Source organism: Panulirus ornatus, chromosome 3 (assembly GCF_036320965.1).
Source record: "Panulirus ornatus isolate Po-2019 chromosome 3, ASM3632096v1, whole genome shotgun sequence".
Taxonomy (NCBI): domain Eukaryota; kingdom Metazoa; phylum Arthropoda; class Malacostraca; order Decapoda; family Palinuridae; genus Panulirus; species Panulirus ornatus.
Genome location: NC_092226.1, coordinates 24,804,502 through 24,818,117, shown reverse-complemented (window position 1 = coordinate 24,818,117; position 13,616 = coordinate 24,804,502). Strand labels below are relative to the sequence as shown.

General features: G+C 40.8%; 1 protein-coding gene and 1 long non-coding RNA gene across 9 annotated transcripts in view; one reads left to right on the top strand and one right to left on the bottom strand.

Annotated features, from left to right (window-relative positions):
- The window catches only part of LOC139761399 (Fanconi anemia group J protein homolog), a 1,968,572-nt gene that overhangs the window by 1,467,282 nt on the left and 487,674 nt on the right, over window positions 1-13,616 (bottom strand). For all 6 annotated transcript variants that reach the window (XM_071685544.1, XM_071685606.1, XM_071685598.1 and 3 more), the window contains one exon: window positions 12,753-12,812. The gene's annotated coding sequence lies outside the window, so the exon portion shown is untranslated. The remainder of the gene's footprint in view (window positions 1-12,752; window positions 12,813-13,616) is intronic.
- The window catches only part of LOC139761437 (uncharacterized), a 289,141-nt gene that overhangs the window by 124,057 nt on the left and 151,468 nt on the right, over window positions 1-13,616 (top strand). The gene's annotated exons all lie outside the window — the stretch shown is intronic.

Sequence of the window (13,616 nt, the reverse complement as noted above, 5' to 3'; positions counted from 1 at the left end):
AACGCCCTACGTCTGCCAACATGTCATCAAACACATTCGACAGTCCTTCAAAATACTCACTCCTCCTTACTTCACCAATACCTGTTACCACTTCCCCATTTGCCCCTTTCACCGCACATTATCAACTTGTTTTCCGCACATTATCAACTTCCTTTCAATATATCTAATCCTCCATGAAGGTTACTGATACTCGCTGAACCCAACTCTCATTTGCCCTATTTTTCAACCCTAAAACCTTCCTCTTGACCTCCTGCCCCTTTCCCTTGTACATTCCCAAATTATTTGCTCTCATTCTCTCTAATTACCGCTCGTATACCTCTCCTTTCTCTTTCACTAGCAACTTCACTTCTTCCTTCCACCACACTATCCTCTCTAATCTGCCCATCTCCCACCTTACGCATGCCACAAGAATCTCTTGCACATGCCAGCAATGCTTCTCAAAATACCTCCCAATCTCCACCCACCCTCCTTGCTTTGTTTACTCTCAATTTTTTGCCATTCTGCGCTCAATCTGTCCATGTATTTCTTCATACAATTCTTTTTTTTTTTTCAAGCGCACTTACTTTCACCACTCCTCTCACCCACAGCGTTTCGTCTTTTCCGACAACCTCTACAATCTTCACCCTGGCCTCCACAACGTAATGATCAGACATCCCACCACCTGCCACTCTCAACACATTCTCGTGAAAGTCTTTCTTTTGTATGTTTATCAATTATTATGTAATCCAATAATGCCCGCTCACCATCTTTTCGCCTCACATACCTATACTTGCATATATATTTCTTTTTAAACCAAGCATTCCCAATCACCAGTCCTTTTTCTGCATACAACTACACAAGCTGCTTATCATTTCCATTCAGATTACTGGATACCCCATGCCTCCCAATTCATACCTTCAACTGACATGTTATTCACCTTCGCATTTAAATCACCCATCACTAATACCCGGTTTCTTGCCTCAAAACTGCTGACACACTCAACTCAGCTACTCCACAAACACTTGCCTCTCATTTTTTCTCATGGCCAGAGTCATAAGCACTAATAATAATCAAGCATCTCTCGCAATACACTTTTATTTTCACCCACGTCAGTCCTCAGCTCACATCCTTACACTCCTCCACACGCTCCCACAACTTTAGTGTTACCCCTTCCATAGCTTTTACCCTAGTACCCCCGCCCTCTTTTTACTCTAAAGCCATTTGCAAACCATTCTTCCCTTTACTCTTGAGCTTTGTTTCACTCACGGCCTGAACATCCAGGTTCCATTCCTCAAACATACAACCTATCTCTCCTTCATTCTCATCTTAGTTGCATCCACACATTTAGAATCTCCAGCCGAAGCCTTCCAGGAGGATGAAAACTCCCTGCTTGACTCCTGTTCCATTTTCTAGAAATTGAAATACAAGAAGGGAGGTGGGGGAGATGTTCCACCTCTCCGCTCCTGACCCGTTAGTCGTCTTCGACACGCAGGAAACAGGAGGTAGAATTTCTTTCCTCCTTACCCCAGGGATAACAATTATATTCATTATCATTATAAAAGAAACACATCAATGGCTCGAAAGTGAGGCTGATGAGAACCGTGGTGGGGACCCACAACCAGCAGGGGAGGCAGTGTGTCACCCTAAGATATGCCGCAGGAGTGGTGTCCACTTGGATCAGGGCATATGATCATCGTCCGCGGTGCATCTCTTCACCTTATCACAACTATGAACACTGACAGCAACAACTAAGCAAGCAAATAACAGGATATAAAGACGAGAAAAGATAAATAGAAACTTTTTGCGAGCAGCTGGACCCAGCAATGATCAACTCGCAGCTATTTATTAGCGCATACCATCATCAAGACTTGACGAATCACAGTGCAAAGCAACGTTGATACATCACGTAGTAGGAGGTAATGATAAAGTCTGCGAAAAGTATTTATTTACATCTGCCACGTAATCTTAGCTATACAAATCAGAGGAACCCGTGTAGGACACTCAAAACTAAATTCTTTATCTGTTCATTGGTACACTCTTATTTTTCAGTCCGAAATGACATCGTGGCTACGTATTTCGTTAGGTTAATAAGTTTTCAATTTCATGCATTTGATATACACAGTTTCCACGAGAAATCAAAATTGAGCCCAGTAATAATCAATGGTTTTACTACGACACTAAACAGTCTTTCGACTTCTACTATCAGAACGGCAACTCGGGTAATCATCGGTTTAACCAGCGAGTCCCACGCAGGTAATGTCCTAAAATACGAAAATTAAGAAGCCCATCGACTTCCAGAAATAAGCAGAGAAAACGCTATTTCGTACCTAAAATAAGGGTATACCTAAGACTAGATAAGAAATATAGTTTTCATTATCATACGAGATTTTCTTTGAATTATGAAACTCAGATCAATGTGAAAAATGTATAGAAGTACATTCGCTTAATCTACGAGTCTACGACTTAAAGTTTCGAAATTAATTTCATTTATGTAAGATGTTCGAAGAAGGGAACTCAGAGATACCATTGGCCTTTAACCTATTGAAAATGTCACTTCAACTAATGAAGACAGAGAAATGGCTCCTTTACTAAACACTTATTTCAATTAAGTGTGTATGAGAGTAAATTGCTCAAGCATACCACAAGCACTAATTGCATTTCAAAGAATAGAAAATGAAATCTTAGAAATAATATTTACTGGTAGAGAAGTACTCAAACGTAGGGATAACCTGAATCCGACCAAACCAAATGACCCTGGCGATACATGTCTCAAAGTAGTAAATGAAGGTAAGCGAAGAAGTTGATTCCATCACCAGAATACTCAATAAAGCGCTACGAGATAGGAAAGTGCCTCCAGACTTGATGCACGTTAAGGTAACATCAATATGAAAAAAAAAAGAGAAAAGATAAGACATGCACTTCGAAGTAGTGTCCAGTACTGCCAGAAATAATTACGAGCAAAATCGTTACTTTTCAGATTATGAGAAACTGATAATCGAATATCAACATGGGCTTCGAGATAACATACATCCAATGAATCACACCGAATTCTTTGGTTTTAATATATAATGATACAGGGATTCCAGAATATTCCTGAGATGGTACATAATTCAAACTTGAAAAACGAAGTACCTCATCAGAGACCGATACCCAAAATCACACATTACGCGCGGGGCACCACAAGGTTCTTTCCTAGCACCCATACTTTTCATTACCCACGTCAGTCATCTGAAGACAGGGTTCGCGAGCAGAATTTCAAGACTGACTCATGATACAAAACGAGGAAATGTAATCACGTAATAGGAAGGCTGCCTAAAGGTTCAAAGTGACGTAGACGAATTGATGGAATGGTCAGTGACACAGCGGATAGACTTCAGTGTGAACGAACATGGTTATGCATCCCAGTGGCAAAAATGACCCGGAATACAACATACTTGAAAGGCTATTATCATTATGAGAAGAGGAAGAGTTAGATGGCGGATCGATAATGACCTAAATTACAAAGAAAAACAAAATGCCAGGCTGCAATCAGTAAAGCTAACCGATTGCTATATTCCGTAGCCAATAATATGAACTGTAAGATGATGGGTTCGATGCTCATTCTTTTCAACCCCGTAGTCATGTCTCACTGGGACTACTTTGTTGTGCATTTCTGATCAAGGAATTGGATGTGAAACGAAGAAACACTTGGATGAATTTACAGATGAGCAACACAAACTACTTCCCACCACAAAAATAATCCTTTTGTAGAAAGATCCGAAGATCTAAAACAAAATCCGTTCTCTCTAAAAAAAAAAATCACGAACTCCGAGGTCTGATAAAAAAAAAAAAAAAGTTTTCAGAATACTAAATAATTTCGACAACAGAGAACATACGAAAATTTCTTCACATCAGATATATCCAACGACCAAAATGAAATTAAAGAGATGTAAAAGCATCGTATGCATATATATATATATATATATATATATATATATATATATATACATATATATTTTTTTTTTTTTTTTCAAACTATTCGCCATTTCCCGCGTTAGCGAGGTAGCGTTAAGAACAGAGGACTGGGCCTTTTTTGGAATATCCTCACCTGGCCCCCTCTGTTCCTTCTTTTGGAAAATTAAAAAAAAAAAACGAGAGGGGAGGATTTCCAGCCCCCCGCTCCCTCCCCTTTTAGTCGCCTTCTACGACACGCAGGGAATACGTGGGAAGTATTCTTAATCCCCTATCCCCAGGGATAATATATATATATATATATATATATATATATATATATATATATATATATATATATCTTTTTTTTTTTCCCTCTTCTAAAGAGTTATAGGACAGTAAATTTCCACTAGATGCTGCCACTGCCAACACCATCGGTACCTTGAACTGAAATTTAGACAAAAACTTTGAATAACTTTCCTGTTTAGATCTGCATATTCTCTCAAGCGATCCCTGGTGCAGTCAGGTGTTTTCTGCTTTACTTTCGTCTCTACAGCAAATATCATTATGCCTTTAAGTGACTAATTCAGTCCTGCAGCAGGGAACTTCGCCATGGACAGTCAAGTCTGTTTATCTATCCTTCTCATGCATTCTCTCTCTCTCTCTCTCTCTCTCTCTCTCTCTCTCTCTCTCTCTCTCTCTCTCTCTCTCTCTCTCTCTCTAAAAAATAAAAAAAATAACAAATACGTGACAGATCTGGACAATTCGTAAGGCGTGGTGATGTTTAAGGATGCGGTCCTCACTCCTTATCTACCAGATAGTCAAAATGATAAGAATATCTTATCAGTACTTCATGAAATGGGTTGAAGACCTCTGCATCATGTGGATAAGGTCTATATTACTCATGGCAAAGTTGTCAAGGAGATTGTTCTTGTGTTAATGAGATGCGGGAGGTAACACCGTGTTAATGGCACGTGGGGGACAGCATCGTGCTCGTGGGATGAGGGAGGCAAAACAGTGTTTTACAACATGTGGGAAGTAACTTCGAACTCAAGACATACAGGTGGCAACACAGCGTCAGTGGTACGCGGAAGTAACAACCTGTGTAATATCAAGCGTAGGTAACACATCCAATCTGAAATGTGGTTCGAAATGTAGACTTCTATTCTCAAATGTGGTTTGGAAATACAAACTTCAACTCTAAAAAGCAGTTCGAAATTCTTTCACATCTTGAAGGTGGTTCGAAATGCGAAGTCCCTTCTTTGTATCAACATGTCCATCCAGGCCGGGCAAGAAAGATGTATACAGCTTGCCAACCATACTGGGTATAATCCAACCTTATGACCTATAAATTTCATCCTTTGTCGACGAATAAATATATTTGTCACTACAGTAAAAAGATTCAACCATTTCACGGGAAGAAAATGGATACGAGTCAGCCAAGACAGAGGGAAGCTTGTCTCCACTCACATTTCCGAGACATGAAAAAATTACCAGGCACTTCCAGCAGAGCTTTAGCTTTGGTGTTTCATTAATGAGTTTCAGCTTGAATATTTCATTACTAATGAAAGTCTTATTCATTATGCATTCCGGCGACATTCAGCGTTCTCAAATCTGTTTGACTTTCTCACACCGGAGTGAATAACTCCAATATTGATCAGACGAAAGTGAGAGGCGATAAGACGCCATTACACACAAAAAACATTTCAATAATTCAGGTTCGCACGGTGTCTCCTGCGACATCCCCAAATACGTTCAAGGTTTCTGTCCAAACGTAAAAAGTCATGTGCTTCATTTATAGATCACAGAAAGGTTAAGACGGAAGAACGCACTCGTGGTACTGGTTATAGAGAGATGGTTTTGTGTGTGTGTGTGTGTGTGTGTGTGTGTGTGTGTGTGTGTGTGTGTGTGTGTGTGTGTGCTGTGTGTGAGTCTGTGTGAAGGGCAGAAGGTGAACTCATGTGTACCATACATCAAGATTTTCTACGGAATACTTTGAAAGCTTCGGATTGCGCCCAAAACTATAAACACACCTCCACATTCACTGTGGCGTTCGAGAGAGAATTACGGATGTTCTGTACGAAGAAAATACGCTACAGTGTCAAATACGTGTACAGGAAATAAGTGAAAACAATAAAGGAACTCCCGATCATAACGTAAGGATGGCATATTCAGAAGAAAAAAATACTCTAAGGCATTAGTAATGCTACTTGGTAAAGTAACTGTCTACAGGGTTCAACAGTAGAGGCTACAGCTGTTAGAAAGGCCAACGACAGAGACTGCAGCTGTCACAGAACCCAACAGTAGAGGTTGTAGCTGTGACAGGATCCAACAGAAGAGGCTGTAACTGTCACAGAATCCAAAGGAATAGGCTGTAGCTATCAGAGGGTCTAACAGTAAAGGATGCAGCTGTCAAAAGGCCCATGAGGTAGTTATGAGAAGGTTCAATAATATCAAAAGTTGTAGCTGTCAAAAGGCCAACAGCAGAGGCTGTAGCTGTTAGATTGTCCAACAGGAGAGGTTGTAGATTCTACAGAAACTAACTGTAAAGGTTGAAGCTGTTAGACAGGGTAAGAGCAGAGGCTGTAGCTCTGAAAGGAAAAACAGTAGAGGCTGCTGGTTGAAAAAAAAAATAACTCCAAAATCTAACAATTTCAGACACTCCCTGAGTCACTCAGCTGCAGCCCTTGTCCAGACACGTCTTAATTACGGGTCGCATTACTGTGCTCTGCTTTTTTGATCGATTTTATGTCTCGTCCAACACTCCCTTACTGTACTGAGGGAGTTACCTATTCCCAGTGGTAATGAGGGATGTTGCTCGGGCATCATGTTAAGCTAGGTGGCAATGCAGAGCACCAAGTGTACTGGAAGGCGTTCTCATACTAATTCTACACTGACGTCCAGACGGGAAGCAAACTGACTCGGCTGCCACACAGATCATGTTCACGACCACCTGAACTGTCCGCCGAGAGTGGGACACGTACCGTAAAGGATACGGACTCTGACGCAATGCTGAGCTACGGTCAGTCGCAAAATCTTAAGTAATTCCTTTCCCGGACGCTGTTAAGAGGCCAGGCAGTACCCTAGTGTCACCATCCCGCCGCCTACACACCCCGAACATGTCTCAGTGGCCATTAAAAAATTTACCTGAATATCGTCCTGGGAACAAATGATGCATTACTCTCGTGCTTGCGTCTGCGGGACACGTCTGCGTGGCAGTATGTCTCCCCAGCCATGCCGAGCGCGGCCTCATTCGGCGCGTCCAGGCGTGCCCTCCCCTCCATCATCCTGACATGCCGTAAGTGCACACGTCGCTTCCGTACCAGTAATCGGCGTCGCGATGCTACGTGCAGCAGCGCGCCAGCCCGGGTTGTGTGTGCGCCGGGCCTAATGGGCTTTAATTGGGCGAACAGTTGACCCGGTCGGCGTGAAGAATCCCAAATGGGAAAGTTGGGAAAGGTGGGAGGGAAGGTGCCCGCCCGCGCGACGTGCCCAGCCTGGCATGGCAACGCCGTTGTTAGAGCGACCCACGACGCCGCTCACCTTTTATCGCTCGGACGAGGTTCTCCTGACGTGGGCCCGTGATGAGGCGGAGGCTTTGTGTCGAGAGTGGGAAGATCGTCAGCCCCCTTACCCAAAGGGTCAGGATCTGCAGTATAACCCTGCCGCTCAACGGGTCGCTTTCCAGAGGTCATCGTCTGGGAGCGTTCCTCTTGTTCAGTTCCCTGCCTCATACTGGGTCTTGAGGCTCACTGTCTTGTCCTCTCTGTTTCCTTATCGGGTCCTGTGGTTCAGTCTCTGGTCTCCTGTGTTGTCTTATCGAGTCCTGGTGTTTATGTCCAGTCCACTGTGTTTCCTTTTCGGGTACTGTGGTTCAGTCTGGTTTTCTGTGCTTTAAGTTATTTAGTCTAACTTAGTAAAATTGGATTCTGGTGGTTGACTTCTGCACTGGAAACTCAGTTATATCTCCAACAAAAAGTTTGCTGTGTTGCTTTAAGGATACAGCAGTGAAGCTAAGACATGCTGCTCGGCACTCCTCAAGGTGGTGTACTTAGCCCCACCTTGTTCAATGGACTAAGCTATTCATTACTGAAATCGATTCCAGAAAGTTCCAGGAATATTACTATTAGTTATGCTGACGATATTCTTGTACACATGAAAACATATCGTGAAATGCAAACTGTTCTTAACTGCATAAACACGTCCTGTGAAAGCGTTGGTCATCAATAAACGAATTGGTAATGGCAGGAGCGGACCATCTCAACTGAAAATTGATGAAAAACACACTGACAATATCTCCTCCTTTAAATACCTTGGTGTCTCAGTCCCATGCATGTACTGCAGGTGATGTACAAAAACCAGATCGACAGTGTACAAATAGACTCAGAGCTCTTGGAGTTGCTGCTGGTTACAATCTCAGTTATGATTCAAATATCAGAATTGTTGAATTGATGTATCTGGCTTATTTCAGGTCTACAGTAGATTACCACTCGCCAACTTTAGTCCTACATAACGACAAAGGCATTAGGTATAACAAGAGAGGTATTGACAGACCTGGAAAAATGCAAAATGAAGCCCTATGACTCATATTTGGTTACCCAAAGACCACTAAAGTGTTCAATAAGCGGAAAGAACTTGGTATTCGCAGCACAGAGGATAGAACACTTGAAATCAATCTTCTGATAGGACTGAAACTTCTACGTGGTGATCCAGATAGTGTTGTCTCTAAAGAAGTGTTGAACCAAATATACCACGTCTTACATGAATCTAAATAACAGCCAAACCCATGACAATGTCTGGTGTACATAATTTGTATAAAATCGGAAAACTGCAGCATTTCTTGCCTTCCAGGCAAATAACTCCCTTTAACATTACTGAACCTACTCATCCGCCTCAATAACAAATTTCTTACGATCTTCACCCTCAACACATAGCCAAAACCAATGCTCTTGAACATGTACAGAGACTCCAGACCGAATACAACATAGCCCAGTGTCTCTATACTGACGGTTCTCTCACCTCTGCCACTGGGAGGACAAGGCAGTGCGGCTATTGTGATCCAGCCTAATGGTTATAGATTAGATAAAAATGCTTGAATAACCAATTGGGCATCTACGCAACAAACTGAATCAAACGTCATACTTATCGGTCTTCAGCTTGTAAAAATCATTGCCACAGACAGTTTAATCATCTGATTCTTTATCTTCACTGCTTGCCCTTAACACCCAAGATCATCATGTTACATGTTTGTCTCTGAAGCCAGAGACAAACATCTGAGTGTTATTGGTTAAGGGATTCAAATAAAATTCCCTCTCATAAGGGAGCGTGACAGTTGTTGATTCTTTAGCCAAACTTGCTAGACGTAAAGAAGCTGTTGAAAACAACACTTGGTTGTAGATCAGAAGCCTCAAAACTGTGATGAGAAAGGAACCAACAGACCTCTTTGACAAGCAAGCACAAGTAGAAACTTTTTCCATCACAGTGAAATGTGTAAATGTGTAAAGCAACAAGATCAGCAGATTACAAGATGTTGTCATTGCTTGACTAAGGCGCTTTGGCCTAACTGGAGATGTTAACCAAGTGAGCTGGAAAAAGTTCGTGGCTAGAGATTTAGACACAAACTAGAACACTATGTTTTAGAATATGAAAAAAATAGAGCCTTTTAGGAAGAGATCTAAACAATTCCTGCAAGAAATGTCACAACACCTTATTGTTAATAATAAGATACCTGAGATTTTAAGGTTGTGTTCACTTTTTACATCGCCTTATAACTTATCGTAAGAATAACTACGTAATGGATGCAAGGAAGCTTATATAATAAACCAACTTTGTAAAATCCTTTGTGACCTCTGTAATCCATTTGCGCTACTGCTCACACGATGAGCATGGGGTGCACAAAAAACTTGCCAGGGTTAACTGCAAAAATCAAATCACCTCATCGGGTCGAGTGGTTCAATATCTGGTCCTCTGTGTACCATTTATCGGGTCTTGCCGTCCTTTGTGTTGTTATCTGTAGTTCGGTGTCAGGTGCTCTGTTTTTCGACATTGTTGCCTGTGCTGACCGTTTGGTCTGTTTCTGTATCGGGCCCTGATGTTTAATATGTGGTGATCTGTGGTCCACAGTTTGGTCTGTTTCTGTATCGGGCCCTAATGTTTGATATGTGGTCCTCTGTGGTCCACAGTTTGGTCTGATTCTGTATCGGGCCCTGATGTTTAATATGTGGTCCTCTGTGGTCCACAGTTTGGTCTGTTTCTGTATCGGGCCCTAATGTTTCATATGTGGTCCTCTGTGGTCCACAGTTTGGTCTGTTTCTGTGTCGGGCCCTGATATTTCATATGTGGTCCTCTGTGGTCCATTGTCTGGTTTGGTACTGTGTCGGGTCCTAAAGTTCAGTATCTGGACCTCCGGTTTTCCTTTGGTTCAATGTCTTTCTTTGTAACTTGGGATGCAAAATACACACGTTTGCTCAACATAAGAAAACATCAGTATTTTCCAGCAACTGATGAGCTGATATATACAAATTTAAGGAAGAGCAAAACCACGAAAAAAGTGTCAGCCAAAATCTCTCGTACATTTTGAAAATGATAGTGTCTGAACATTTCTGGGACCTTGTGGAACCCCACAATGGTTCACATATTTGTCTTAATCAGAAATTCGCACATACGCTTGATGAAGAAGATACACGGATTTCTGGAACAAAAGCATATCAACCCTGGCGGACGATATACATATATATATATATATATATATATATATATATATATATATATATATATATATATATATATATATATATATTAATGCGAGAGCAGAGAGCATATTCTCTTTATGTCTAAAACACGGATTAAACAAGAAGGTGCTTGTACAAATAAACCTAAACTAAATCTGACGATTACATTTACTCAGTTATATTTGTTAACTATTTTCTTTAATGTCATCACTAAAATAACTATACTAGAATCTGATATATTTGACCTCCTTGGGACATTCTTGCTGGGATGGCCGGCTGACATATGCTATACAGACACCACTTAAAATGTGGAGGAAATGGGGACAGCGGACACATTACAAAGACAATAATATGGAAAATTAATCAATTTAATACAAGATGTGAAGTACGAGCAGCAGCAGCGGCACGCTTGACTGAGTAAAAATTCTGACTGAACTTACTTTGTTTCTTAAGAATATCTTACCTTCTTTCTGATTATATATATATATATATATATATATATATATATATATATATATATATATATATATATATATATTATGTAAAATGCCCCTATGTCAATCTCACAGATTTGTAAGAGAGTCTGACTTTTCAAGTGCTTCAAAAAAATATCTGAATATGGCCTCCGTTAGACAACATAATAGGTAGTTAAGGTGGAACAGATAACAACACATGACGCTCAGAAGCAGAGGAAATACCTGTATAGGATTCGAGCAAACGCTTAAATGTATTGATATTAAAGATAATAATAATAATAATAATAATAATAATAATAATAATAATAATAACAATTATTATTTATATTATTTTCATGTGAATGAAAAATTAAACAAAAAAACGGATATCAGCGAAAATGTTTAATATATATATATATATATATATATATATATATATATATATATATATATATATATATATATATATATGTATATATATATATATATATATATAGTGATTTTACCAATAAAACTTAAAATTCCAGGCCCCACATAAACACAAGAGCTGCTGTTTCCTATCCTAAAAGAAAATATGAATTCCCAACAATCCACTATATTAGTTATATCGAATCCCACGACCAGCAAGTTACCTTATCTATATATTCTTTTCAATGGTAAAACTTATGTGCCTAAAAAGAGTCTCTGAACAATACAGTGCCTTCCCTTCCATCGCCGCCAGGCCAAACTTACCTCCGCATCTCAGTTATTATCTCGGTAGTGTGACACAACAGATTAGATTTTTTTCGTATGTATTCTTACGGGTATTTAAGTCGAGCGAACTCTGTATGGAAATATACAAACCGCAAAATCAACGGCGTTGAAAAAAAAAATCACAAGTTGGTAGTTCGTCAGCAGTGTGTGTGTGTGTGTGTGTGTGTGTGTGGGTGTGTGTGTGTGTGTGTGTGTGTGTATCAAGCTTTCTACTTTTGATATTCTGAGATCAAGATACAATATAGAACAGTCAGGCCGAGATATAATCACTGGCGTTCAGACACCAGCGGGGCCGGGAAGCCATTCCGCCGCTTCGCCACGGGATCCTCAGATACGTCAAGGTTAAAAAAAAAACAAAACAAGATCCCTTAAAAAATCATTGTAATTCCGGAAAAATGATTGACGAACAGATTCGAAAGAGAATAAGGCCAAAGCTATTTCTTAAGCGCAGCAAATCGGTCGTCGACCCATCTCGTGTTGATGGACGAGTCAAATCTGTGACGACCAGTCCGTAATAACGGAACGACAGATGACAAGAGACGATGACGAACACGAACGAATGACGGATAACGGCAACGACCGGCGGGCAACGACAGATCACGACGGGCAACGACTACGGGACAGACGAGGCGCGGATAAACGGGACAGCCACGGCGACACCAGCGGACGGGACGGCACGACGAGCACAACACACTGAACCAGGTGAACACTCACGGCAGAGCTTCATTCTCCATCAACATATTCCTAAGGACAATCTACCCCACTACGTGTATCTACAGACAGACAGAAAATGCTCGCAATTTGCCGAGCCGGACGCGCAGAGGAGAACTTAAAAGACTGAAATTCACGATTCGTGACTGAGAGGTCAGAGAAATGGAATCAAAATATATAAAGGTCAACTTACCTCACTGCTTGCAGAGGAGTGGGTGATGACAGAGGAACCAGGGAATACAAGGGTTGGAATCTGTCGGAGGGAAAGGAGGGAAGGTATTAAAAGTCGTTATCATTTATCATTATATTTCAAAAATAATTATTAGGAAAAACACTATGCCATTCTCTACTTTATATATACTGTACAGTCATTTATATTCTTTAAACCTCTTGAGCACGAGGGTGTGCGACCTCTGGGAATGATGGCCTGGCCTTTGAACCTGAGCAGGCAAGGGTCGTACCGTCGTGCTCAAAAGACATATCGCTCCGTTCGAGACGTTAATATTAGCGACATGAGGAACTGGCCTAACATGACCACCATTGAAGGCAACAGAATGTCAAACATAGGGAGAGACTCATCCTCCAAGTTCCTTCTATGAAGAAATAATAACATTAGACCCAACGTTCCTGAATTTCACATGAAGCCTTCGAATTCAATCCCTTACATCAGCCTTCAAACTCAGACCCCCTCACATCAACTGTACAGACATATAATCCTTTAAAAAGGCGACATACTCATTATATCACTTCTACCTACAAAAGGGGGAAAAAATCATTGCGAACCTACAAAATAAAAAAAATCCTTTAAATATATGATTACGGAAAACATTCTTCGTAATTAGTGGTGACCAGACGTGACACATGGATGACCTGAACCCGTAATGATCTACGGCTCAGAAATCTCTCTCCTCAGAGGATATGACGGGGTCTTGCTTGCTGGAGAGACACAGTGTGACACTAGTGCTACACTACCTGGACCATATGCTGTGGAAACTGTGTATGTCTGAATACTATCATTACTACTACCACAACCGCTACTATTACTTAATATACCACA